We start from the raw sequence: 24,539 nt of genomic DNA on the forward strand, positions 1-24,539 counted from the left end.
TTTTCAGCTGAGCTTGGCCGTGGCACTGAGTGCCATGATCTGGTAAAGGGCCTGGAGTTGGCCCAAGGGTTGGACTTGATGATCTCAGAGGTCTTTTCCAATCCAACTGATAAGAGAAGAGCAAGGAGGCTGGAGAAGGGACTGGAGCACAAGTGCTGTGGGGAGAGGCTGAGGGAGCTGGGGGTGTTCAGCCTGGAGAAGAGGAGGCTCAGAGGTGACCTCAGCACTGTCTGGAACTGCCTGAAGGGAAGTTCTGGCCAGCTGGGGGTTGGTCTCTTCTCCCAGGCACTCAGCAATAGGACAAGGGGGCACGATGGGCTCAAACTCTGCCAGGGGAAATTGAAGTTGGAGATCAGAAAGAAATTCTTTGCAGAGAGAGTGCTCAGGCATTGGAATGGGCTGCCCAGAGAGGGGGTGGATTCCCCATCCCTGGAGGTTTTTCAGCTGATCTTGGCCGTGGCACTGAGTGCCATGATCTGGTAAAGGGACTGGAGTTGGACCAAGGGTTGGACTTGATGATCTCGGAGGTCTTTTCCAACCCAATCCATTCTATGATTCTACTTCTTGTTGTACACCACAAGCCAACAAGTAAATCAGAACCCAGCAAAGGTGTCTGAGCAGTACAACAACACAAACCCAAGGAATTCTTCACCATGTCCTTATAAAAAACTCACCCATCTTCCACTCTTTCCACCCAGCCTTCAACACAACTGACTCATTTTTGACACCATCTCTTGTAGAGATAGTTCACACAGGATCATCAACTCACTTGGAAATTAAGCTTTACAATTAAGCTTATGATTAGTAAATATATACATAGTGCATTAAAAATAATGAACAATCACAAGAAGTTTGAGGAACTAGAGGGTCATTCAAAACAAAGCTGTAGAAACTGAGTAGTTGCTGGGTAGTTACTGGGTAGGAACTGGGTAGTTACTGGGTAGGAACTGGGTAGGAACTGGGTAGGAACTGGGTAGGAACTGGGTAGGAACTGGGTGGTTGCCACCACCCCAGCACTGCATCTCCTGCTTCTGCTCTGGGCCAGGAGCAGGCTCAGTTTGCAGCCTCAGAGCAGAGCTGGATCCAGCAGAGGTTTAACCCCCCCTGACAGGGACAGTGGGACTGGGAGCACCCTCAGCACGTGTGACAATGACACTGAGCTGTGGGGGTGTCACACAATGCAGGGAAGGGCTGGGGCACCCACAGGGACCTGGACAGGCTGGAGAGGTGGGAATGTGCAAACCTCACCTTGTCCTGCAATAATGCCCAGCACAAACACAGAGTGGGAGGGAAAGGATGGAGAGCAGGATGAGGGGAGATGGTTGGTGAGAAGCTCAACACGTGTGTTTGTAGCCCAGAACCCCCCGTGCCCTGGGCTGGGCCCACAGGGAGGGCAGCAGGAAAGGACAGGGAGGAATGTGCCCCTCTGCCCCTCAGGTGAGCCCCCCCTGCAGAGCACAGGAAGGACATGGAGCTGCTGGAGAGGCCCGAGGAGGCCCCAGGATGGGCAGAGGATGGAGCAGCTCTGCTGGGAGGAAAGGCTGGCACAGCTGGGATTGGCCAGTCTGGAGAGGAGAACCTCTGGGGAGACTTCAGTGTGGCCTTCCAGAGTCCAAAGGGGCTCCAGGAGAGCTGGAGAGGGACTGGGGACACAGGATGGACAGACAGGACAAGGGGAATGGCTTCAAACTGAAAAAGAGTTGGGTTAGGGAGGACATTAGGAAGAAATCCTTCCCTGTGAGGGTGGGAAGGAGCTGGAATAGAATTCCCAGAGCAGCTGTGGCTGCCCCATCCCTGGGAGTGTCCCAGGCCAGGTTGGACAGGGCTTGGAGCAGCCTGGGCTGGTGGGAGGTGTCCCTGCCCATGGCAGGGGGTGGCACTGGATGATCTTTAAGGTCATTTCCAACTCAGGCCATCCCCATGTCCGACAAAAAATCCACTTTTCCTGGGAAGACACAGGCCCATCCCTGCAGTCACACACACGTTCAGCACTTGCAGAAATGCTCATTTTCCTGCACAGGCCCTGCCATAAAATCTGAGTTTCTGAAGGCACACTGTGACATTGACAGGAAAGTCACCCCATCTGAATTCCACCCTGGGAACATCTGAACATGGGGAAAAAGGTGCATTCAGCTGTTACTCCACATCACCCAGTACTTGTAGCATTTTTGAGTAACTTCTACAAACAGGAAAACTCCCAAGATCTTCAGGCAACAATCACTTCTTGTAAGATTAACAAAGAAATCAATATGTTTGGAACACCAACTCTGTCATACCATTAAATTAATGCCTAATTATCCACAAGTTGGAAAGAACAACAACAAAGAAGCCAAAATCAGACACAGTCCAGGAAAGTTACTGAGCTTCCAAACTCATTCAGATTTTGAGAGTGTGTACTGGAAACTGAATTGTCTGTAATCACACACAGACCCTGCATGTATTTCACTCGAAGTCCTGTTAAAAATATTTCAGTAAATGAGGAGTTAGTACCAATTTATGGAGTTCACAGGAGCACAAATTAGGATTTGAACACATAGAAAGGAAACAGGATTTTGAATGAAACGTGTTTGAAGCCAGGAAACCAAAAAACCCAATCAACAACAGGGGTTTGGGGACACCAGGGCTCAAAAGTTTCACTGGCAAGTTCAATTTAATCATTAAAATGTATTTAGCTGTGATTTTGTCAACCAGTCATTCTACTGATTTGATTTTTTTCCCCAGTAACTCATCAAAATTCACTCTAAATTTTTTCCAATATATTTTGAAGGAATAACTCTGCCATCAGAAATCAATTGGAACATTTCCATTCCCCTCTTACTTCACCATCCAAACAGTTACCAAAAAGAAAGAGGAAACTTTTCAACACAAAGAGGTATTAATGTATTATTAACTATTCCTTTAACTGACTCACAACATGGTCTATTTTTATTTGCCTCTGGGGGAAAAGAGAAAGGGGGGAAAAAGGAAAAATAGAAGGGTTTGGGACTTTATGTAACACATCAATTGAAAGCTTTGGTTTCTCACAGCTGGAACAAAACTGACACTTAATGGAGTTAATTTTACTTTCATTTACTGGGTTTCACTTTCAGGTATTTAGGGCCACTCAGACCCTGGAAACTTTACAAGGAGTGTGTTTACAAATAAGTGTTAGTCCAGCTACAGAACCATCTCCCTGCTTTTCCAAAATGCCACATTCCAGGGGGGAATTGCAGTGGCTTTCTCCTCACACAGGAGGGCTGAAGGAGTTGCTGCCCAGCCCTGAGAGGCTCCAGAGCATCCCAGAGCTGGCTGGGAACTGTCCCCCACATTGCCCTGGCCCTCCATGGGGATTCTCCCTCAGAATCACATGGAAGGAATCAGGAGATGGCAAAGCCAAAACCTTTCACTAAGTACAAACCAGAGCCCTGTTCTGAAGGAATGAAATCCACTGGTACCAACAAAAAGAGTTATTTTTCCAGTCCTGTTTGGATAAAGCAGAATGACATGCAGGATTTTACCTTCCTCCCCCAAAAGGATGGATAAAAAATGATTAAACACTGAATTCTGGTGTGTCACCTTGAGAAGGCAGCACCAGGTAACTGGGTGTGTTACCAAAAGTTTCTCTGGTGTTTGAACCATCCATGGACTACAATTCCCATTACCCTCCTCCTGAAGGACCCACGGAGGTGAGAAAGGAAAAGGAGAATATTCCCCTTCTCTTCATTGCTGTTTTTTCCCTCACAAGAAAAGCAGTTTGCTCTGAGAGGGTTTTTGGTATTATCTCAAACAGTCTCAGAGCAATACTGAAGTCTCACTGCATAAACATCAGACTTCTTAAAGTCAGAGCAGCAAAAAAGTTATTACATAATATTTTAGAAGGTATTTCTTACCAAACCCTTAATACAAAAGAGATGGAACTGTAAACTTCACAAATAATCCATTGTAGTTGATTATAAAGACAAAAGCAGCAGTGCCCTGTAAATAATCCTATTCTACAACAACAGATCTATTTACAAAAGGATTTCAGAAGTTACACAAGTCCCACTAAACAAAGGTATCAGAAAGTTTTTACTTCACTCTACAAAAGGAATTCAAAATTACCACTTATAGGCCAAACATGTACCAGGTTGAAGCTCTTACTCAAAAACATGAACTGTAACAACAACCTGCAACCTGCAGCCCCCCAGCCAGGGTTAAAGCCACCTGAAATAAAGAGGTTGGAAGAGGAATGCCCAAAAGATAATCTCATTATAGCAGCAAATTTGGCTTTTTTTGGTACTGGTAGGTTTCAGCCTCCAAACCACCATCCATGTGAGCTCAGATGGAGATGCAAAATGCTTTCATGGCAAATAAAGGCTCAGTTTTTGTGTGTATAACTCAAATTCCACATCCCATGTGAGCAGGTGGTCCAGTTTCAAACCTGAGTTTAAGCTGTGGTTCTATTAGCAAATATGCCCTAATTAAAGCCACTTCAGAAGCTCAGACAAGGCACAGCTTCTGCTGGAGCCCAGTCGTGTTGTGCTACTTTGTTTAAAGCACAAACCACTTTGCAGGAGTCACTGATGACCATCAGGGCCAATTCCAGCCCTTCACAAGCCCCCAGACTTTGATAAATTCCCGATGCCTCCCTCGTTGTTTCACCCAAGGCAGAGAATCCTGCCCAGAAATCCACACTGGAACAGAGAACTCTTGGCTGGTATTAAATTATCCTTGTTGTGGCTTCTCCCCCCCTGTCCAAGGTGGGAAGGGGATTCCAATGACAAGCCCCAAATCCACCAAGAGTTGAGGCAGGAACTGTAACAGCTCCTGTAACAACCCCACGAGCCTGGAAACAACATCAAACTATTGCCCTGTTGCCTTCCTGGCTCAAGCAAACCGAGCTCTTCATTCCCTTTGGAACAAGATACACTTGCTTTACCCAAGCAATACTCCAAACCCCTTGAATTAAACTCAATAAGCTTCATAAACTTGGGCAGAATTTTTAATTTGCGGCAGAAAATGTAAATTTAACACTTCACACACATATTCGACTTCAGACTGCAAATAAAAACAGTCTCGTTCTAAATAATTCATGTAAGCCAAAAACATGCAGCGTAGCCTACAAAAGTATCTATATATACACACCCCAAATATATAGAGATAATAGTTAACAAATACGAGCTCGGAGTTATTTTCAGTGTTATTATTCTAATTCTATAAAGCATAATTAATTTTCCAAAAATATCCAACCTACAGAGGTTGGAGGAGGGAGCCTGGTGAAAAAAAGAGAAACAAGTTTACCAAAACTTTTTAGGGCTACAGAGTATTCCAGGAGGGGAGTTAAATCCTGCTTGGCTACAGGCAGGGAATTAAATACTACTGGAAAATAAATGTTTGCTTATTTATCACCAGGTTATCATCTGTATTCTTCAACTCCACACACTTCTTCTTAAGGAAAATATAAGGAAATATCAACAAGATAATAAAAAAAGTTGTGAACTTGTACAAATCCAGACCCCCATGATACTTAATCCACCTGAGTGTGAGTGTGTGAACCCCCTGGCAAAAGTTTACAGGAGACTCTCATTCGGATTAAACCAGGATGGTTGTCAAGAACACGCTTGTTGATTTATTTTTCAGTCAGACATTCTGCCTTTGTTAATTTTAAATAACAATAAATGGTTATTTCCCCCATGCCTGTGGAGTAATAAGAGAACTAAGTAACAACAGCAATGTAGATACATGATCAAAGAAGCCCTATGTGGTCTTTGGCCGGGCTAAACCCAAAACTTCAAAGCCGGCTGAGATTCAAAAACGCACCAATTTCGAAATTTCGAAATTCAGGACGTTTTAATTGCGTTTTGCGCTTCCTTGGCGGCGGGAGGGAACTGTGGCCACCCCAGAGGAGCACCCAATGCATCCACCCAGGGCTCCAATCCCTCCAGCAACACAAAGCTACATGGCTGCGACCAGCTATTAAAATAAGGAATAATCACAGAATCATCAAGGCTGGAAAGGCCCTCCAAGCCCATCCAACCCACGCTGTGCCCGATGCCCACCTTGCCCCCAGCCCAGGGCACTGCGTGCCACATCCAGGCGGTTCCTTGGGCACCGCCATGGCTGGGGACTCCCCCACCCCGCCGGTGTGTCCCTGTGCCCGTGTGTCCCTGCGTGTCCCTGCGTGTCCCTGTGCTATTCCCAACGCTGCTCCCTCCTCCTCCTCCTCCCCACCCCCACCGGCGGGATGACAGGCACCTCGCTCAGGTAACTCCTTCCCCACCTCCGCTGCCCCTTCCCCGCCCGCCCCACCGGCCCTTCCCGCAGGTGCCGGGCCCTCCCTGCCCTCCCCAACAGGTGATGCTCCGCTCCGCTCCGAGCGCTGCCGCCATCCCTGCCCGCGGCCGGCCCGGCCCGAGCCCTCGCACCCGCCCACCGCAGGGCGTTGCGCATAACCCCGAGCGGCTCCGGGCGGGCTCCCTTCCTCCCCCGCCGCCGCCGAGGCCCGCGGAGCGCTGGGCCGCGCTGCGAGCGGGGCCAGGCCGCGGGCACTGCCGGCCCGGGCGGGGATGGCTCCCGGCGGCGCCGCTCCCGCTCTAAGATGGCAGCGGAGCGCTGCGGGCCCGGGCGAGGCGGCCGCGGCTCGTCCCGCGGTGCGGCGTCTCTCCCTCACTCACCCGAGCGGCGGCGGCGGCGGCTTCTCCCGGGGCGAGGCCTCCTCCTGCTCGTCCTGTCCGTGCGGCCGGGGCGCGTCCCCCCCGAGTCCCGCGGGGCCCGCGGCGTTGGCTCGGGCCGTGCCCGCGGAGGGAGGGAGGGAAGGAGGGAGGGGAGGGCAGCGCGGGCGGGCGGGCGGCCCCGGGCCGGGCTCGGGGTTGTTCGCTGCCCTCACAAAATGGCGCGCGGTCCAAACCTGCGCAGCGCCCGGCGGCGGCTCGGCCTGGCCTCGGCTGGGCTGCGCTCGGCGGCCTGAGCCCCGGCCCGGAGCGCGGGGACAGCGGCGGGGGGAGCGCGGGGAGCGGGAGGAGGAGGAGAGGAGGAGGAGGAGGAGGAGGAGAGGAGGAGGAGGGGATGGGGGAAGCGCAGCGCCGTACCGAGCCCCCGGGAACTCCTCGCTCCCTCCTCCCGCCCTCCCCCGCCTGCCAGCCGCTACCTCCTCCCCCTCCGCCCGCTCCTCCTTCCCTTCCCTTCCCTTCCCCTCCCTCCTCCCTCCCTCCCTCCTCACGGAGCGGCTCCGCCGCTCGCTCCGCGCTCTCCTCGCGGCCCTTTCTCTCCCTTTTTCCGCGCCTGGAGGTCGCGGCAAGGAGAGGACGGCGGGGAAAAAAAATTTAAAAGTTAATAATAATAAAATAAAAAACCGCGCGATTCGCGGCGGGGGTGGGGGGTGGGGGGGAAGAATCTCTGCGCGCGCGCCTCTGTGCTGTTTTTGGTTTGGTTTTCTTTTTTTTTTTAATTATTACCTTTTTTTAAAATTTGAAAAAAACCCCCAACTGACAAAATGGCGGCGGGGCGAGCCTGTTGCCATGGCAACTGTCAATCACCCGCCGCCGGGCGGGAGCGGCCGCTGACGTGGGGCGGGAAGGGCGGGCCGCGCTCGCCATGGAAACGGCTCCCTTTTTTTTTAATTATTTTTGCTTTTCCCCCCCCTTTCCTTATCCCAACCCCATTCCCGATCCATCCGCGCCCGCCCTCCGGCGTGTGACGGCGGCTGCGGGCCGGGATGGCCCCGGCGGGGCGGGGAAGGGAAGGGAAGGGAAGGGGAGCGGAGCGGCCGCCATTGCCCGGGAGGGGCGCGGCCGGCAGGGGGCGCCGGAGCCGCGGCCGCTGCCTGAGGCGAGGCCGAGCTGCGAGCCCGGGGAATCCGCCGCGTTCTCCCCAAAAAACGCGGAATTCCCCCCAAAAACAGGGCACTAAACGCTCCGGGAGCTGCGGAGGGAAGGGTCCTTTCCCCTCGGGGTTTTCGTCTCTCCGCGGGGTCGCCTTGAGGAGTTTAAAAATGCGGTAAAATCAGCCCGGTGTGGGAGCCTCGGACTGCTGAGGACACGCTCCTTTCCCTCCTCAGGGAAGGCTCCTTTCCCTCCTTAGGAAGGCTTCTTTCCCCTCGGAATTGTGTCCAGGAGTCTTTCTCATCCCTCTCAGAAAAGGAGTTTAAAAATGCGCTAAAATCAGCCCGGTGTGGGAGCCTCGGACTGCTGAGGACACGCTCCTTTCCCTCTTTAGGACAGACTCCTTTCCCTCCTTAGGAGAGGCTCCTTTCATTCCTTAGGAAAGGCTCCTTCCCTCCTCAGGGAACGCTCCTCTCCCCTTGGGATGACATGCAGGGGTCCTTCTCATCCCCCTCAGAAAATTAGTGTATTTCCCCGGGAAAAAGCAATTTTAAAATGCACTGAAAGTCACACAGTGTGGGAGCCTCGGCTGCTGAGGACAGGCTCCTTTTCGTTCTCAGGGAAGGCTCCTTTCCCTCCTTAGGAAGGCTCCTTTCCTTTCGGAATTGTGTCCAGGGGTATTTCTCATCCCTCTCAGAAAAGGAGTTTAAAAATGCACTAAAATGAGCCCGGTGTGGGAACCTCGTGTTGCTGAGGACCAGCTCCTTTCACTTTGGAATTGTGTCCAGGGGTCTTTCTCCTCCCCTTCAGAAAATAAATATATTTCCCCAAAGAAAACCAATTTTAAAATGCACTGGAAGTCACCCAGTGTGGGAGCCTCGGCTGCTGAGTTCAGGTTCCTTTTCCTCCTCAGGGAAAGCTCCTTTTCCCTTGGGATGGCATCCAGGGGTCTTTCTCCTGCCCCTCAGAGAAGAAATACATTCCTCTAAAAACACATTAGGTTTGGGAGCCTCAAGTTGTGGAGGGAAAGCTCCTTTCCCCTTGGAATTGTGTCCAGGGGTCTTTCTCATCCCCTTCCAAAAGTGAATATATTCCCAAAAAAATGAGTTAGGTGTGGGAGCCTCAGACAGCTGAGGACAAGCTCCTTTCCCCTTGGAATTGTGTCCAGGGGTCTTTCTCTTCCACTTGAGAAAATCAATAGATTTCCCTGAAAACCCCAATTTAAAAAACACACTGGAAGTCACCCAGTTTGGGAGCCTCAGTTGCTGAGGACAAGCTCCTTTCCCCTTGGAATTGTGTCCAGGGGTCTTTTTTCTCTCCCTCAGAAAATCAATATATTCCCCCCAAAAAGCAATTTAAAAAACTCACTGAAAGTCACCCAGTGTGGGAGCCTCGGGCTGCAAAGGGAAGGCTCCTTTCCCCCTGGAGTTGTGTCCAGGGGTCTTTCTCATCCCTTTCCAAAAATAAATATATTCCCACAAAAATGAGTTTAAAAATGCACTGAAATTTGCCCAGTGTGGGAGCCTCGAGCTCCTGAGGGAAGGCTCCTTTCCCCTGGGAATTGCCAGGTTGGTGCCACCCACCTAAATCTGTGACAGGTTTTTTTAATTTTTTTTCTGGAATACCCAGAAAGATCAAAAAGTAGAGTATGGCCTTTATCTAATACTTTAATTCTAACGTGTGATACTTTAATCTAGTCATTTCAGTTCACAGCCAGCCTCCTTGGAGAAATTAGGACATGTTACTTGTTCCATTTGCTTTTTCTCCCTGTTTTAATATATTTTTTTTTAATCTCGGCTTAAAAGGTGGAAATGAGCAGCCAAGGATTGGGGCATGGGTGGAGCCACAGCCAAAGTGCCCCAAATAACTGAAGCATTGAGAGTTTTATTTAAACACTGGGATCAGGGAGTCACAGGATGGTTTGGGTGGGAAGGGACCTGAAAGATCATCCCATTCCACCCCTGCCATGACAGGGACACCTCCCACCAGCCCAGGCTGCTCCAAGCCCTGTCCAACCTGGCCTGGGACACTCCCAGGGATGGGGCAGCCACAGCTGCTCTGCCCAACCTGTGCCAGGGCCTGCCCACCCTCCCAGCCAGCAATTCCTTCCCAATATCCCATCTAACCCTACTCTCAGTTTAACTGCATTCCCTTTGTCCTGTCACTCCAAGCCTTTGTGAAAAGTTCCCTCTCTGTGGATGTCCAGAGAGCAGCAGGAAGCAGGACCATGGCAGGGGAATGGTGGGACCACCCCATGAGTCACAGCACAGTGTGAGGTGAGGTGAAACCATCCATGAAATTGCACCTCACAGCCTTGGGAAGTGTCTGGGAGCACCGTGATCTGAGTGGTCCTTTCTCAGCCCTGGAAAGGTTTGAGGTCACTTGGAGCTACTTCTGACACTTCTCTCTTTGCCTTCAGGTATGACCAGAATGTGGTTCTTGTCCAACTCCTGAGGGGGCTGGGGGGGTTTGTCTGGAGAAGAGGAGGCTCAGGGGGGACCTCATTGCTCTGCACAACTCCCTGCCAGGAGGGGGCAGTGAGGGGGGTCAGGCTCTTCTGCCATGGCCCAGGGGAAAGGGGGAGAGGAGATGGCCTCAAACTGCACCAGGGCAGGGGCAGAGCAGAGATCAGGAAAAAATATTTCCCTGCAGGAGTGGTCAGGCCTTGGAATGAGTGTCCCAGGGAGGTGGGGCAGTCACTGTGTCTGGGTGTGTCCCAGAGGGGTCTGGATGTGGCCCTTGGGGACATGGATTGAGGGTGATCCTGGTGGTGCTGGGTGACAGTGGAACTGGATGATCCTGGAGGTCTATTCCAACTTAATGATTCCAGGATACCAAAGGCCCACAGGATCACATCCTTCTACCCAGGGCTCCCAAATTAGTGTTGGATTTTGGCCCAGGGCACCTGCACACACTGAGAATGGTACAGGAAATCCAGAACATTCCGAAAAGCACCGGCTGCCCTGCATAACCTCTGCCCAATTCCTCAGGCAGGAAGGGCAGCTCCTCTCTCAGGGACAGGGCCATCCATCCCTTTAAGGAATTTGTAAACCCCTCCAAAGTCTCCTGGCCAGTCTGGGTGAACAGTGACATGCAGTGGCACAACAATTCCTCTGTTGGTCAATGTAGGTACCTACAAAGCTCACAGAAGTTTGTTACACTGTTTACTGCACTACTGTAACTTCTCAGGCTTTGAGTTTGGGAGGGTTTTTTAGGGTCTTTTTTATAACCCTTTAAAAATACTACAGTTTTCAAAAGTCTCTGCATTTGCTCTCTGTGCATTTTCATCCTCTACTTTTATTTTGCCAAGTTCTGGCAATTTGGGTGGAGATAAAATGTCCTTTAAAAGGTGATGGCCTTTTTGAATTTTATTTTCCAGCACAAACAACTAGATATTGTTGGTTTATTAATATTATTTTGATAATGAATTACCTGCATGATTCTTGTACAACAGTGTTCTTCTAAGTGTCCATCTCATTAAAAAGCCACAGGAGGCTCAGGTTGGACATCAGGAGGAATTTCTGCCTGGAAAGGGTGGGCAGGCACTGGCAGGGGCTGCCCAGGGAGGATTGGAGTGCCCAGCCCTGCAGGTGCCCAAGGCAGGACTGGCCGTGGCACTGAGTGCTCTGGGCTGGGGGACAAGGTGGGCATCGGGCACAGGGTGGGCTCCAGGGGCTGGCAGGGCTTTGCCAAGGTGGGCATGGGGCACAGGGTGAGCTCCAGGGGCTGGCAGGGCTGTGCCAAGGTGGGCATGGGGCACAGGGTGGGCTCCAGGGGCTGTCAGGGCTTTGCCAAGGTGGGCATAGGGCACAGGGTGGGCTCCAGGGGCTGGCAGGGCTTTGCCAAGGTGGGCATTGGGCACAGGGTGAGCTCCAGGGGCTGGCAGGGCTGTGCCAGCCTCGGGGATTCTGGGGTTCTGTCTACACATTACTGATGGTCTACAACATTTTCTGGTTTGGTCCTGAACAGCTGAAGGGATTGATTAAAATTGAGGAATGAGACCATTGGGAACTGCAGTCCCACCAGGATCCTGCTCCAGCCACAGGGTCTGGAATTAGAACTGGTGTCAGGATGGACTTGTGTTCTCTGCTGCAAGCAGGTTTAAGGCTAGGACTAGGGATCTTCCAGACTGGGGACTAGGGATCTTCCAGACTGGGGATTAGGGATCTTCCAGACTGGGAGTCTCAGACCTCAACTCACCTGAAGACCCAGTCCATGAGGTGGGAGCGGGACAGAGCTCTGGGAGCTGGGAATCCTCCTCGCTGCTGGAAACAGAGGTAAAGCATTTGAGGAGTGAAGGTCTTCCAAGCTGGGGCTTGGCCAGAATCCTGTTCCATCCAGTTTTGTTTTGGTTTTAAAACCAGATCATCTTCCTGATCCGTTGTGTAAGACATCCCATAAACCAAGAGGTTGGCATTGCAGAGGTGTGGAGTGGGAGTGAGGGGCAGGAGATGATGGGACACTGTAACTGGGAACTCCTCACAACAGGCCAAAATAAACGTGGCATCAAGAGGGATTGACTTCTGAGGGATCCACTTTGGAGAGAAGCAGCTGAGACAACAGAGATTGAAGATGGAGAATGAGAAATAGTTTGTGATCTGGATGAAGGGGATCCAAATTCTTCTAATTTCTTCTACTTTATTCAACATAATAATAAGTTATCAAATATCCCTTTTTATTTTCCTTTAGGAAGGGAGTGACTGTCAAGTCAGGAAGGACTGAGCATCTTTTTTAAACTATTCATCACAAACCACCTGGAGTAAGTTTAGAGTAACTCATTTTGGTGTTTCAGTTTATGGACAGGTTGAGAGAGTTGGGGCTGTTCACCCTGGAGAAGAGAAGGTTGTGTGGAGACCTCAGAGCACCTTCCAGTGTCTGCAGGAGCTACAGGGAAGCTGGAGAGGGGCTGTTCATCAGGAAATGGAGTGACAGGAAAAGGGGGAATGGGTTCAAACTGAAAGAGGGGGAATTCAGGTTAGATATTTGGAAAAAATCCTTCCCTGGGAGGGTGGGCAGGCCCTGGCACAGGTTGGGCAGAGCAGCTGTGGCTGCCCCATCCCTGGGAGTGTCCCAGGCCAGGTTGGACAGGGCTTGGAGCAGCCTGGGCTGGTGGGAGGTGTCCCTGCACTGGATGGGCCTTAAGGTCCCTTCCAGCCCAAACCATTCCACGATTCTATGATTGTGGAATGTGACTATGGGTAGGTTGTCCCAGTTTTCCCTTCTCAGCTTTCCCACGTTGAGTAGAGGGACCCATTTGCTTCTTCACTGCGTGTTCTGGAAGGCTTCATTCCATGATCCAAACTGTAACAGCCCTTGTAGCCATGCAGTTTTGTTTTGGAATGTGTTTCTGCCTGAACTCCAGCCTTCCTTCACACACTCATGGATACCACAACTTTTCCAGGGATTAATCTTTGTCCTTTGAGCAGCATTTTCAGTCCAGATGACGTATTGGACCCACAGCAATTCCAACAATCCTCAGTATCCAGCACATTCAGTGCAAGAGTGTCCTTCTTAGACCAACAGAGCCAGTGAGAAGACCTTCAGCAAGAATTTAATACAGAAAAGAGCTGCTGATGCCAACTGTGCTGTTGTGTTCTCAGACAAAGCCACCAGAGAGCTCAATTCATAGAATCACAGAATCCTAGAATGGATTGGGTTGGAAAAGATCTCTGAATCATCAAGTCCAACCCTTGGTCCAACTCCAGTCCCTTTACCAGATCATGGCACTCAGTGCCACGGCCAAGCTCAGCTGAAAAACCTCCAGGGATGGGGAATCCACCCCCTCTCTGGGCAGCCCATTCCAATGCCTGAGCACTCTCTCTGCAAAGAAGTTTTTCCTGATTCCTTTGGTTCTGGGCCACGATGCCAAGTTAAGTCCCCAGAGAAGTTCTCCTTGATGAGTTACATCATCAACACACCACAGCAGCTCTCAGACAGCCCTTAATCCAAATCCAACCATCATCTGGAGGGAGCAGCTTGTGTTTCTCCTGTCAAAAAGGTGCTGCTGTGTTACCAATGTGGTCCATCTCGTTTTAGGCCAGAGGGGTTGCCATGGTAACCCATTGGCATGTAGATAGATCAGCTTTTGGCTCATCATCAGAGCCAGCTTCCATACTACAGGGTTTGGATTGGCAGCCAGTGCTGCATGTTGTGTAGGCTGGCATGCCTCTGGACCAGCTGGAATTCCTGCTCTTCCTGCTGGATGAGGCTTGCTCCAGAAAAAATAAGTGTGCATCCCTGAGATTCTCTGATACTCTCTGGAATGGCAGTCATGGATTCCTTGGTTGAAGATCACACCCCTAAGTATGGAAAGTTCCTCATCCAGTTTAAAACATCAGTCAGGAATTTCTGGATGTCAGGAGGAATTTCTTCCTGGAAAGGGTGGTCAGGCATTGGAAGGGGCTGCCCAGGGAGGTGGTGGAATCCCCATCCCTGGAGGTGTCCAAGGAAGTTCAACAGTTCTCTGGTCTAGTTGACAAGGTGGTGATTGGTCAAAGGCTGGACTTGATAACCTTGAAAGCCTTTTCCAACCTGGGAGTCTGTGAAGGGATTCCCCAAAAGTCATGGAGTTTTCTGGGGAAGATGCCTCCAGGAAAGAGGCTCTTACTTATCCTATGGGAAATGTATACTCGGAAGTTGTATCTATCCCAGAACTCCTCATGAGACCACTTTCCACAGGAAATACATTTGCAGGAGTGCAGAGCAGTTTTATGTTTAAAATTGGACCTCCTGCAGAATTGTGGCTCTTTAGAACTTCTGCAAATTGAATGCTACAATATCAAGTATTTCCTGTCTGGGAACTTCTCTACATCCTCAGTTTCCAACTTCTAGAGGAATCTGGTTTCCCTGTGTTTGAAAAGATGGAAAAAACATTATTTTAATTCAATCATCAAGTTCTCCTCTCAGCCAGAAGGACCAGTACATTTAATGTCTCTTTAAAAATTTTACTTGGTTCTGCTAATTGTAACATGGTTGGATCTGCCTGCACCTGTTCAGTGCACAGATTTTGCTTCTCCATAGGAACTCCTGGAAGAGGCAAAGACTCTCCTCAATCCCATTGAAATCAGGTCCTTCATTGTCCCCTTTTGGAGCTTCTTTAGTGGGATAAAATGCAATTCCCATACTCTGTTGGGCAGCAGGACATGTGTCCTTGCTGGCTGAGAGGAAATCTTTGTTCTTGCTGTCAGGAGAAAGCTCCTTGTGCTGCCTCCAGTGGGATGTTTGTTGTTTATGAAGTTCCAACACGTGATATTTGCAGCATCCTGACTTCACAAATCCTTTCAGGAAAGCTTTTAGAAGCATGTTCTGCTTGGTGCCCACATGGCCAACCTTCTGCTAGATGAGAAAAAGAAATTGTGATGAGTTTTAGATTGAATTTCTCTAAAATTGTCACTTATGGAGTTCCACCACTCTAAGAAATGGGTTTTCCAGCCATAGCAGCAGGAATGCTGGGTTGTCTGTCCCTTTTTAATTCCTGATCCTCTGTCCTCTCACAATCTATGCAAGAAAGATGGAGAGGGGCTTCTCACAAGGGTCTGGAGTGACAGCACAAGGGGGAATGGCCTCAAAGTGACAGAGAGTAGGGTCAGATGGGATATTAGGGAGAAATTCTTCCCTGTGGGCTGGGACTAAGCTGGGGTTACGTGTGGGCCTGGAGTCCAACCAAACAGGAGCATTTACAGAATCCCAGAATCACTGAATGGGCCAGGCTGAGAGGGACCACAGTGGGTCTCTGATCCCACCTCCCTACTCTGCCAGGGCCACCCCAGACCAGGATGGTTCTGGAATATCTGCAGTGAGGAGACTCCACACGCTCTCTGGGCCATCTGTCCAGTGCTGGGTCACTGCACAGCAAAGTTCTTCCTCTTATTTAGTCAGAACTTCTGTAACAGAACTTCAGCTTTTCCCAAAGTGAGAAATGCTGAAATGATTACCTGGGATCAATCCTCAACACAGCCACCAGTTTCCACAAACTTCTCTGAACCTCCTTTATTCAAAATCTCCACCCAAGGTGGGTCTCTCAAAGGTGACTGAGCACCACAAGGAGTTACAAAGGAGCTGGTCTGAGCTCTAATCAAGGGGCAGTGCACTCACACTTATTAACCCAGAATAAATCAGGTCCCAGTTCCCTCTGGATGGATCCAGAGGGGCACTGGATGGGTTCCAATGAATCTGTCTGGACCTCACACTTCCCCATTCCTAATTTTTTTAGGAGGGTACAGGGCTGCCTATTCCCACTGCCAGGGTCAGTGCTCCCACCTTGGTGTCCTGACTCCAGTATCGACCTTCCTGCTGAACTGCCAGGATGAGTGAAAAAACAAGCTTGGAGAAGTCATGGATATCAGGTCTGAGGAAATCAGAAAACCTTGCAAAGGGTCCAGCCCCCCCCAAAAAGTCTGGGGTAGAATCCCAGAATCCCAGCATGGTTTGGGTGGGAAAGGACCTTAAAGATCATCATGGAGTTCATCCCCACAGTTGTGCTCCCAGCACATAAAGTTTATCTCATGGTATTTAAAACCCAGCTATGAAAAACAAAAGCTGAAAAATTACCTCAAATCCTTTTGCAGTTTTACCTTTCCCAACCTGTTTGTCTGAGCAAGTGTTTTCATGAGAAACTTCCACTGAATTTTGATGTATTAGAATCACAGAATGATAGAATGGATTGGGTTGGAAAAGACCTCCCAGATCATAAAGTCCAACCCTTGGGCCAACTCCAGTCCCTTTACCAGATCATGGCACTCAGTGCCACGGCCAAGCTCAGTTGAAAAACCTCCAGGGACTGGACCAAGGGTTGGACTTGATGATCTTGGAGGTCTTTTCCAACCCAATCCATTCTATGATTCTGTGATTCCAGTGCCCTGGTTTTGAGGGCTCTGCAGAATGGATGGTGGTGGAGGTTTCCTTCTTTAGCAGCCATTACATTTAACAGACTTTTCTGCTTTTAATTTGGTTGCTTTGGTTTATCTCCCAAACCTTTACAGTCTTTGCACTCTCAGTTTCCTGACTGGGAAGGATCCACAAGGATCAGAGTCCAGCTGGAACAGGGATATGGGCAGGGACACCTCCCACCAGCCCAGGCTGCTCCAAGCCCTGTCCAGCCTGGCCTGGGACACTCCCAGGGATGGGGCAGCCACAGCTGCTCTGCCCAACCTGTGCCAGGGCCTGCCCACCCTCCCAGCCAGCAATTCCTTCCCAATATCCCATCCAGCCCTGCCTGCCCTCTGGCACTTTGAAGCCATTCCCCTGTCCTGACACTCTCTCTCTTTCCTGTGGGCTCCCTTCAGGCACTGGAAGGACCTGTTGAGATGTTGAGAAAAGAACAGGACATGCCACTCAATATGCAGAGAACTATGGATTTATAGAGGGGTGGGTGTGTTACAACATTCCCTGGTTTCTCTTAATAATTCCAAATATTTGATTTGTTTCTCTGAGTAAAAGGGAACATTGTGTTGAGATTTTTATAGAAATATTAATCAGAACTCAAAGATCTCATTTGTGAGTGGAAAACCACCTTACAGCCCACAGAGCTTTTCCTCCATGGGCACTAATTACTAATCAGGTTTTATCTGCCATTTTATTAGACAGTCAGCCAGCCTTGGGAGGGCTTTTTCCAGTTCTTCACAGGCAACATCACAGTTTGTCCTCTACCTTTCCTCCACCTGAATCATCAATGTCTTGAGCAGTCTGTGGTACTTCCCTGCCCACCCCTTTCCCCAGATCTTTAGGAACACATTAAGCAGCCCCAGGTCCCTGCAGACTCCTCTTGTGCTCTCCCTCTTCTCTGAAAACTGACCTTTTATTGTTCTTTTATTTCTGTTTCCTGTCATCCAGCCACTCTTTGATCCACTCTTCTCTTGCTTCATGTTGCATAAAGGCCTTTTAATTTCTTTTTTTTTTCAAATGATGCTTTGTCTAGGAAACTCATTAACCCCTGGAAATCCTGGGAATGCTTAAAAAGTATCTTCATGTTTGCTTCCTTACCTGGTTAGTGAGGGAAGGGTCACACCCTGCAGTCAGTTCTTCAGCTTTTGGGCACCTCAGAGCTCCTGGTTGGAGCCCACCTGGTGCCCAGGATGTCCTGCCCTTGCCTGCCCTGCACTGACATTTGAGACAGGTCTGTAAAATTCCCCATCATTCCAAATTCTGGCACGGATTTCACCCCTCCAGTGCTGTGTCCAGTTCTGGGCCCCTCAGGACAAGGAGGACATGGAGGGGCTGGGGCAAGTTCAGCCAAGGGAATGGAGCTGGGGGAGAAGGAATTACACCTGGAATAATCTCCCAGCTCAGACACAGGGGCCACCTCAGGAGTTTTGGAGTGGTTTAATTTGGGTATATTGTAAATCCTTCACTGCTTTGAAAGAGGAAAACATGAAAATAACCTGGGCTGGTGGGAGGTGTCCCTGCCCATGGATGAATCACAGAATCATAGAATGGATTGGGTTGGAAGAGACCTCCGAGATCATCGAGTCCAACCCTTGGCCCAACTCCAGTCCCTTTACCAGATCATGGCACTCAGTGCCACGGCCAAGCTCAGCTGAAAAACCTCCAGGGATGGGGAATCCACCCCCTCTCTGGGCAGCCCATTCCAAGGCCTGATTTTTGTCTCTGCAAAGAATTTCTTTCTGATCTCCAGTTTAAATCAGATGAGCTTTAAGGTCCCTTCCAGCCCAAACCATCCCATCATTCTGTGACTTGAACTTGAGAAATTAGTTAAAAAACTCAACTTCTCTGGGCTTAGATACAGTTCCAACCCCTGCCATGGGCAGGGAACCTTCCCCTCGACCAGGGTGTTCAGACCCCCATCCAACCTCTGGAATTTAAGAATATTTTCCCTGCAGTCCTTTAGGCCAGTTGGAAATACTGAAAAATGTGGCATTAAAAACTGTCCCCCAACATTTTGGGGTGGTCTCTCATATTTGTGATGTCCCAATGGGAAGAAAAGGTATTTTAGGGACTGACTGACACAGTTTTACTTTTATATAACAAGAAGAAAACTAAAAAATATGTGTATTCAATCTCAGGGGTTAAATATTCTCTTCCTGGGAAAACTTGGGAATTTCTGCTGCTCTGCCCTAAATCCTGGGCTTAGTTTTCCCATTTCCTGGGAAAACTTGGGAATTTCTGCTCCTCTGCCCTAAATCCTGGGCTTAGTTTTCCCATTTCCTGGGAAAACTTGGGAATTTTTGCTCCTCTGCCCTAAATCCTGGGCTTAGTTTTCCCATTTCCTGGGAAAACTTGGGAATTTCTGCTCCTCTGCCCTAAATCCTGGGCTTAGTATTCCCATTTCCTGGGAAAACTTGGGAATTTTTGCTCCTCTGGTGCTGCTCTGCCCTAAATCCTGGGCTTAGTTTTCCCATTTCCTGGGAAAACTTGGGAATTTCTGCTCCTCTGGTGCCTGTTCTTCCCTAAATCCTGGACTTAGTATTCCTATTTCCTGGAAAAACTTGGGAATTTCTGCTCCTCTGGTGCCTGTTCTTCCCTAAATCCTGGGCTTAGTATTCCCATTTCCTGGGAAAACTTGGGAATTTCTGCTCCTCTGGTGCTGCTCTGCCCTAAATCCTGGGCTTAGTATTCCCATTTCCTGGGAAAACTTGGGAATTTCTGCTCCTCTGCCCTAAATCCTGGGCTTAATATTCCAGTACTTTTTATCCAGGATATTAGTCACTGTTTTCTTTCCCCACCAGATTCAACCACTATTTTATTTTTCATGTTTAAATCACTTGTTTTATCCACTGTTTTTGTCACCCTTATGTGTTTTATAACATTATTTTCCTTATTTTCTAATTCTTTTTCGAGGCCAGTGAAGCCCAGTGCAATTTTCAGTCAGTTCAAGGCCTTTCAAACCATATAATGACTCTTATTCTGAGGGAATTGCCTTTAAAATTGTGCATTTTTGGCTGGAAAATTCATTCATTCTTAATTCCCTTCAAAGTTCCTTGACCAGTTTTGTGCTTTATGGTGTTATTTTTTTTCAAGCACCTTCTCTCAGTTTTAACAAGACATAAAATCTTCTTCTGTCTGGACTTTTCCTCAGCTGAGTTTCATCTCAATTAACTTTCCTCACCTTGATGTGTGAACAAATAAGTGGATTTTGTTGCCTTCTGTGATCTTTTCTCATTGGTTCTTTTAAGCCTGATATAAAGGGTAATTTTAATAGATAATTATTTTAAAGGATAACTTTAATGAAAAGCAAACTCCAGTGCAGGGGGGATGTTGGAGAAAACACTGATAAGATTTAATGTCTGTGTGGGGCAAAGATTTTAATTCCTTAATTATCTTCCTCCTTTTTCAGCCATTCAGAAGCACCACGACTTCTGTGCAGCATTTGGGGTGATTTCTCCACCAGAGTTAATGAACTTTAATTAATTCCTCTAGTTCAGAGTATCAGTTCTTTTATTATTTAATGTATTTGAGGTTTTTCTGCCTCTGACTCCTTGGTATGACCAGTCAAGAACAGCCTTTTCCACTCAGGTGCTCTGAAAAATAATGCTCAGTTTATGAAATTTGCTTCAATAAAGAGATCTAAAAATTGTCCAAAATATGAATAATATTTGAAACTAATTTTTAATTAGATTTAATCATCTCTAAACTTTCCCAGCCCTGTGTGCTCCACATCCTTTGATGGCAAGTAGTGAAATCACAGGTGCTTTTTGGTCATGACTTTGTTTCACCTGTAGAACTTCTCCTTAAATCAGGTCCCTTCCAGCCCTCACCATTCCATGACTCTGGAATTCTGTGACTCTGAACTGCTGCTCTCTGAGCAGAGATTTCAAAACTATCCTAAAAAACCAAGAAAAAAAGTCTGTTTCAGCCTCCCTGTGTTTATTCCAATTGGGAATTCTGTCATTCCATATCAACTAATCCACACATTTCAAACTGAGTTGAGGGAAATATAGAAATGTAATTATTCTAAAAAATTAAATATATTTGTTAAAATAATGTCACAAAAAAGGTCAGGCAGGAAGGTGGGAGATTCCCTGCCCATGGCAGGGGGTGGAACTGGATGATCTTAAGGTCCCTTCCAACCCAAACCATTCCATGATTCTGGGATGATCAGGAAAATCCATGAAACTAATCATGGAATCCTAGAATGGATTGAGTTGGAAAAGACCTCTGAGATCATCAAGTCCAACCCTTGGGCCAGCTCCAGTCCCTTTACCAGATCATGGCATGTGTGTGTCATTCTACCAAAGTTCATATAATTTTCCCAGTTGGTTCCAGTTTAAATTAATTTGTTCTTAGAGTTGTTCCATTCAGTTCTGGTTCAGGCCCAGCACAACTTGAAAATGACAATATCCCTTCTAACCCTCCTTTGCTTCAGTGTGAAGCCATTCCCCTTGTCCTGTCCCTCCAGCCCTTGGAAATGGTCTCTCTCCATCTTTCCTGTGGCTCCATCAGCTCCTGGAAGGCCACACTGAGGTCCCCCCAGAGCTTCTCTTCTCCAGGCTGGCCAATCCCAGCTGTGCCAGCCTTTCCTCCCAGCAGAGCTGCTCCATCCTCTGCCCATCCTGGGGCCTCCTCTGGCCTCTCCAGCAGCTCCATGTCCTTCCTGTGCTGCCCCCAGGGCTGGAGCAGCTCTGCAGGTGGAGGAAATAAAACTGTGTTAAAACAAACCAACCCCTGGAAAAGCAGGGGGATAAATGGACTATTTTAGGGAGAGAAGATCCCCAGGAGTTGCTGTCAGCCCAGCTGTGTGACAGGTGACCTGCCCTCCCACCCCCAGGCTGTGGGCACCAATATTCCCTTGAGAAGCTCCTTCCCCCTCAACTGTGATTTCCTGAGGAATTCCCATTCCCAAATAAAGCCTAAAATTGTCAGTCTCACCATTAGTCCAAATTTGGGGTGGATTTTTCGAGTGGACAGACACAGGAGGCTCCTGACAATGACAGGGATGGGTGCCAAGAATTCCAACTTTGCTCTGAGGCTTGAGCTGTTCCACTGATTTTGCTGGAATATTCCAAAAGAATTCAGGACAAAGTGGATACTCTGTAAAGAAAATTTGTAGCTTGGATCAAGCACAACAAATCCTGTTACTGGAGAGGGAATTTTCAGAAGCGTGAGCGACAGGAGAAGGGGGAATAATTTTGAGTGGAAAGAGGGTAGATTTAGGTGGGATATTGGGAAGGAATTGCTGGCTGGGAGGGTGGGCAGGCCCTGGCACAGGTTGGGCAGAGCAGCTGTGGCTGCCCCATCCCTGGGAGTGTCCCAGGCCAGGTTGGACAGGGCTTGGAGCAGCCTGGGCTGGTGGGAGGTGTCCCTGCCCATGGCTGGAACTGGATGATCTTTAAGGTCCTTTCCAACCCAAACCATTCTGTGACTCTGATTTGCCAGAATTTGAATTCTGAATTAAGTTTTTATTTCCAAGAGGCTTTTTAGTTTTTGCTTATTATGTTTTATGGCAGATGTTGCAGAGCATCACAATAACAAGCCTGGAGAGAAGCTCCAGGGAGACCTGAGAGCCCCTTCCAGAGCCCAAAGGGGCTCCAGGAGAGCTGGAGAGGGACTGGGGACAAGGGATGGAGGGACAGGACAAGGGGAATGACCTTAAGCTGCCAGAGGGGAGGGATAGATGGAATATTGAGGAGAAATCCTTCCCTGGGAGGGTGGGCAGGCCCTGGCACAGGTTGGGCAGAGCAGCTGTGGCTGCCCCATCCCTGGGAGTGTCCCAGGCCAGGTTGGACAGGGCTTGGAGCAGCCTGGGCTGGTGGGAGGTGTCCCTGCCCATGGCAGGGGGTGGGATTAGATGATCTTTGAGATCCTTTCCATCCAAACCATTCCATGTTTTTTGCAGACATTCCAGCCTTTCTGCCTATCCTACACTGCAGTTACAGATACAGGAAAATGATTCCCTTCCTATCAACTGACAATTCCAAGCAGGACTGCAGTGACTGGGAGGAATTTCTGACTGCCTCAAAGGTTAATCAAAGCTTTCTAACCTTCCCTTAATCAACTCTCCAGCTGATCACAAACCACTTCCACCAATTAGGAGCATAAAATGACAATCCCTGGGAGTGTCCAAGGCCAGGTTGGACAGGGCTTGGAGCAGCCTGGGCTGGTGGGAGGTGTCCCTGCCCATGGCAGGGAGTTGGAACTCGATGATCTTTAAGGTCCTTTCCCACCCAAACCACTCTGGGATTCTTTTTCTCCAAACCAACCCCCTTGAGGATGCTGAACTGTCAGTCCTGACTTTGGGCATGGATTGCTTGGGATCCTGGGTGTTCCGAAGGGTGTTTGTGGGATCTGCCCTGCCAAGCAAGGGGCAGCCACAGGCTGTGCCAGCAGGAGCTTTTCCTGGACTTGAGGCTCCAGTTCCCAGAAATGACGAACTGAAGTACCTTGGAAAAAGTTTCCCAAGGACAACACGAGTTGATTGTGAAAGTGATGGCAAACAAATAAACATTCTCAGAAGCAGCTGTGCTGTCCAGGCTTGTCTTCTGCTCTTTTTACTTCTCCTTGGCTGGGGTAAAAAATAAAACATAAAAATTCCTCTTTACCTTCCCCACAATAACTAATTACAGTAATTAGCCGTGGCAGGCAAGTGACTAATAGAAGTAATCAAAGTAAAATGCTGCTTTCTCTTTACACTGACCACTTTCCCTCTTTTTTTTTTTACATGTAGGATGACTTTGATATCTCACTTCTTATCCCAACACAAAAGATGCTCCTTATTTACAGGAGCATCCACTGGATTTTGCCAAGTATTCCATCAGGAAGGGGACACAGATGGGTTCCAGCACTGCAGGGATGAGGAGGAATAGGACAGAACCATCTTCCAGCTACTCCCACCACTGGCAGGGACTCTGATTTTATTTATTTAATGATTTGAAGCTTAAAAAAAGTACATTTAGTTTAAATCTTTAAAACCTGCAGTGATTTATACAGACAATAAAATGAAATACAGAGAACTCTGGAGTCTGGGAAGGGTTTATTTCTTTAATTTTTTGATGGATTTGCATTCCCAGTTTTCAGAGAGAACAGCAATAAAAATGCAAAGAGAAAAGTCTTCAAACTCTGGTGAAGAGAACCAGCAATGAGAGCCAGAAATCTGTAATGCCACCAGTGAGCACAGTCAGATTTGTTACTATTCTCCCAGTTACTGTTCTTACCTGTTCCTTTTTAATGCCAATCCTAAAAGAAAATAATTTAAAATAAATAAATAAAGCAGAAATCTGACACCACTCTGCTCCTGTGAGGTGTTTCTCATTCCCTCACCAAGCCCCGGGTTAAGAGTGAATTAAACAATTCCAACTTTAAAGTCATCCTGGAGTTTGTGCTGGAACTGCCCAGTGGAGCCTGCCAGGGATTTTTAGAGAAGATCGCGAGAAGAGCGAGTTGGGAACAGCATTAAAATTCCCAACCAGCTTCCTGCTTTCAGCATTCCCTTCGGGACTGGCGACAACTGCCGGTCCCGTGGAATGGCGAGGGATTCCCGGGATGAGTCCCCGCCTCGCAGGGCCTGGCAATGGAGTTTGCGGGGGGACATTCCCGTGTGTGTTTGCGGGGGGACATTCCCGGTGTGTGTTTGCGGGGGGACATTCCCCGTGTGTGTTTGCGGGGGGACATTCTCTGTGTGTGTTTGCGGGGGGACATTCCCCGTGTGTGTTTGCGGGGGGACATTCCCGGTGTGTGTTTGCGGGGGGACATTCCCCGTGTGTGTGTTTGCGGGGGGACATTCCCGGTGTGTGTTTGCGGGGGGACATTCCCGGTGTGTGTTTGCGGGGGGACATTCCCCGTGTGTGTGTTTGCGGGGGGACATTCCCT

The 24,539-nt window shown here is 48.9% G+C and overlaps 1 protein-coding gene and 1 long non-coding RNA gene across 2 annotated transcripts in view; one reads left to right on the forward strand and one right to left on the reverse strand.

Annotated features, from left to right (window-relative positions):
- The window catches only part of DYRK1A (dual specificity tyrosine phosphorylation regulated kinase 1A), an 82,074-nt gene extending 74,971 nt beyond the window's left edge, over positions 1-7,103 (reverse strand). The window contains exon 1 of the mRNA XM_071566979.1: positions 6,633-7,103. The gene's annotated coding sequence lies outside the window, so the exon portion shown is untranslated. The remainder of the gene's footprint in view (positions 1-6,632) is intronic.
- On the forward strand, positions 6,156-23,827 carry LOC139677207 (uncharacterized). Its single transcript, XR_011698791.1, has 3 exons — positions 6,156-6,222; positions 22,570-22,694; positions 23,398-23,827. It is a non-coding gene; the product is annotated as an uncharacterized lncRNA (long non-coding RNA).
- The last annotated feature ends 712 nt before the right edge of the window (positions 23,828-24,539 follow it).

The sequence above is a fragment of the Pithys albifrons genome, chromosome 1 (genome assembly GCF_047495875.1).
Source record: "Pithys albifrons albifrons isolate INPA30051 chromosome 1, PitAlb_v1, whole genome shotgun sequence".
Lineage (NCBI taxonomy): Eukaryota > Metazoa > Chordata > Aves > Passeriformes > Thamnophilidae > Pithys > Pithys albifrons.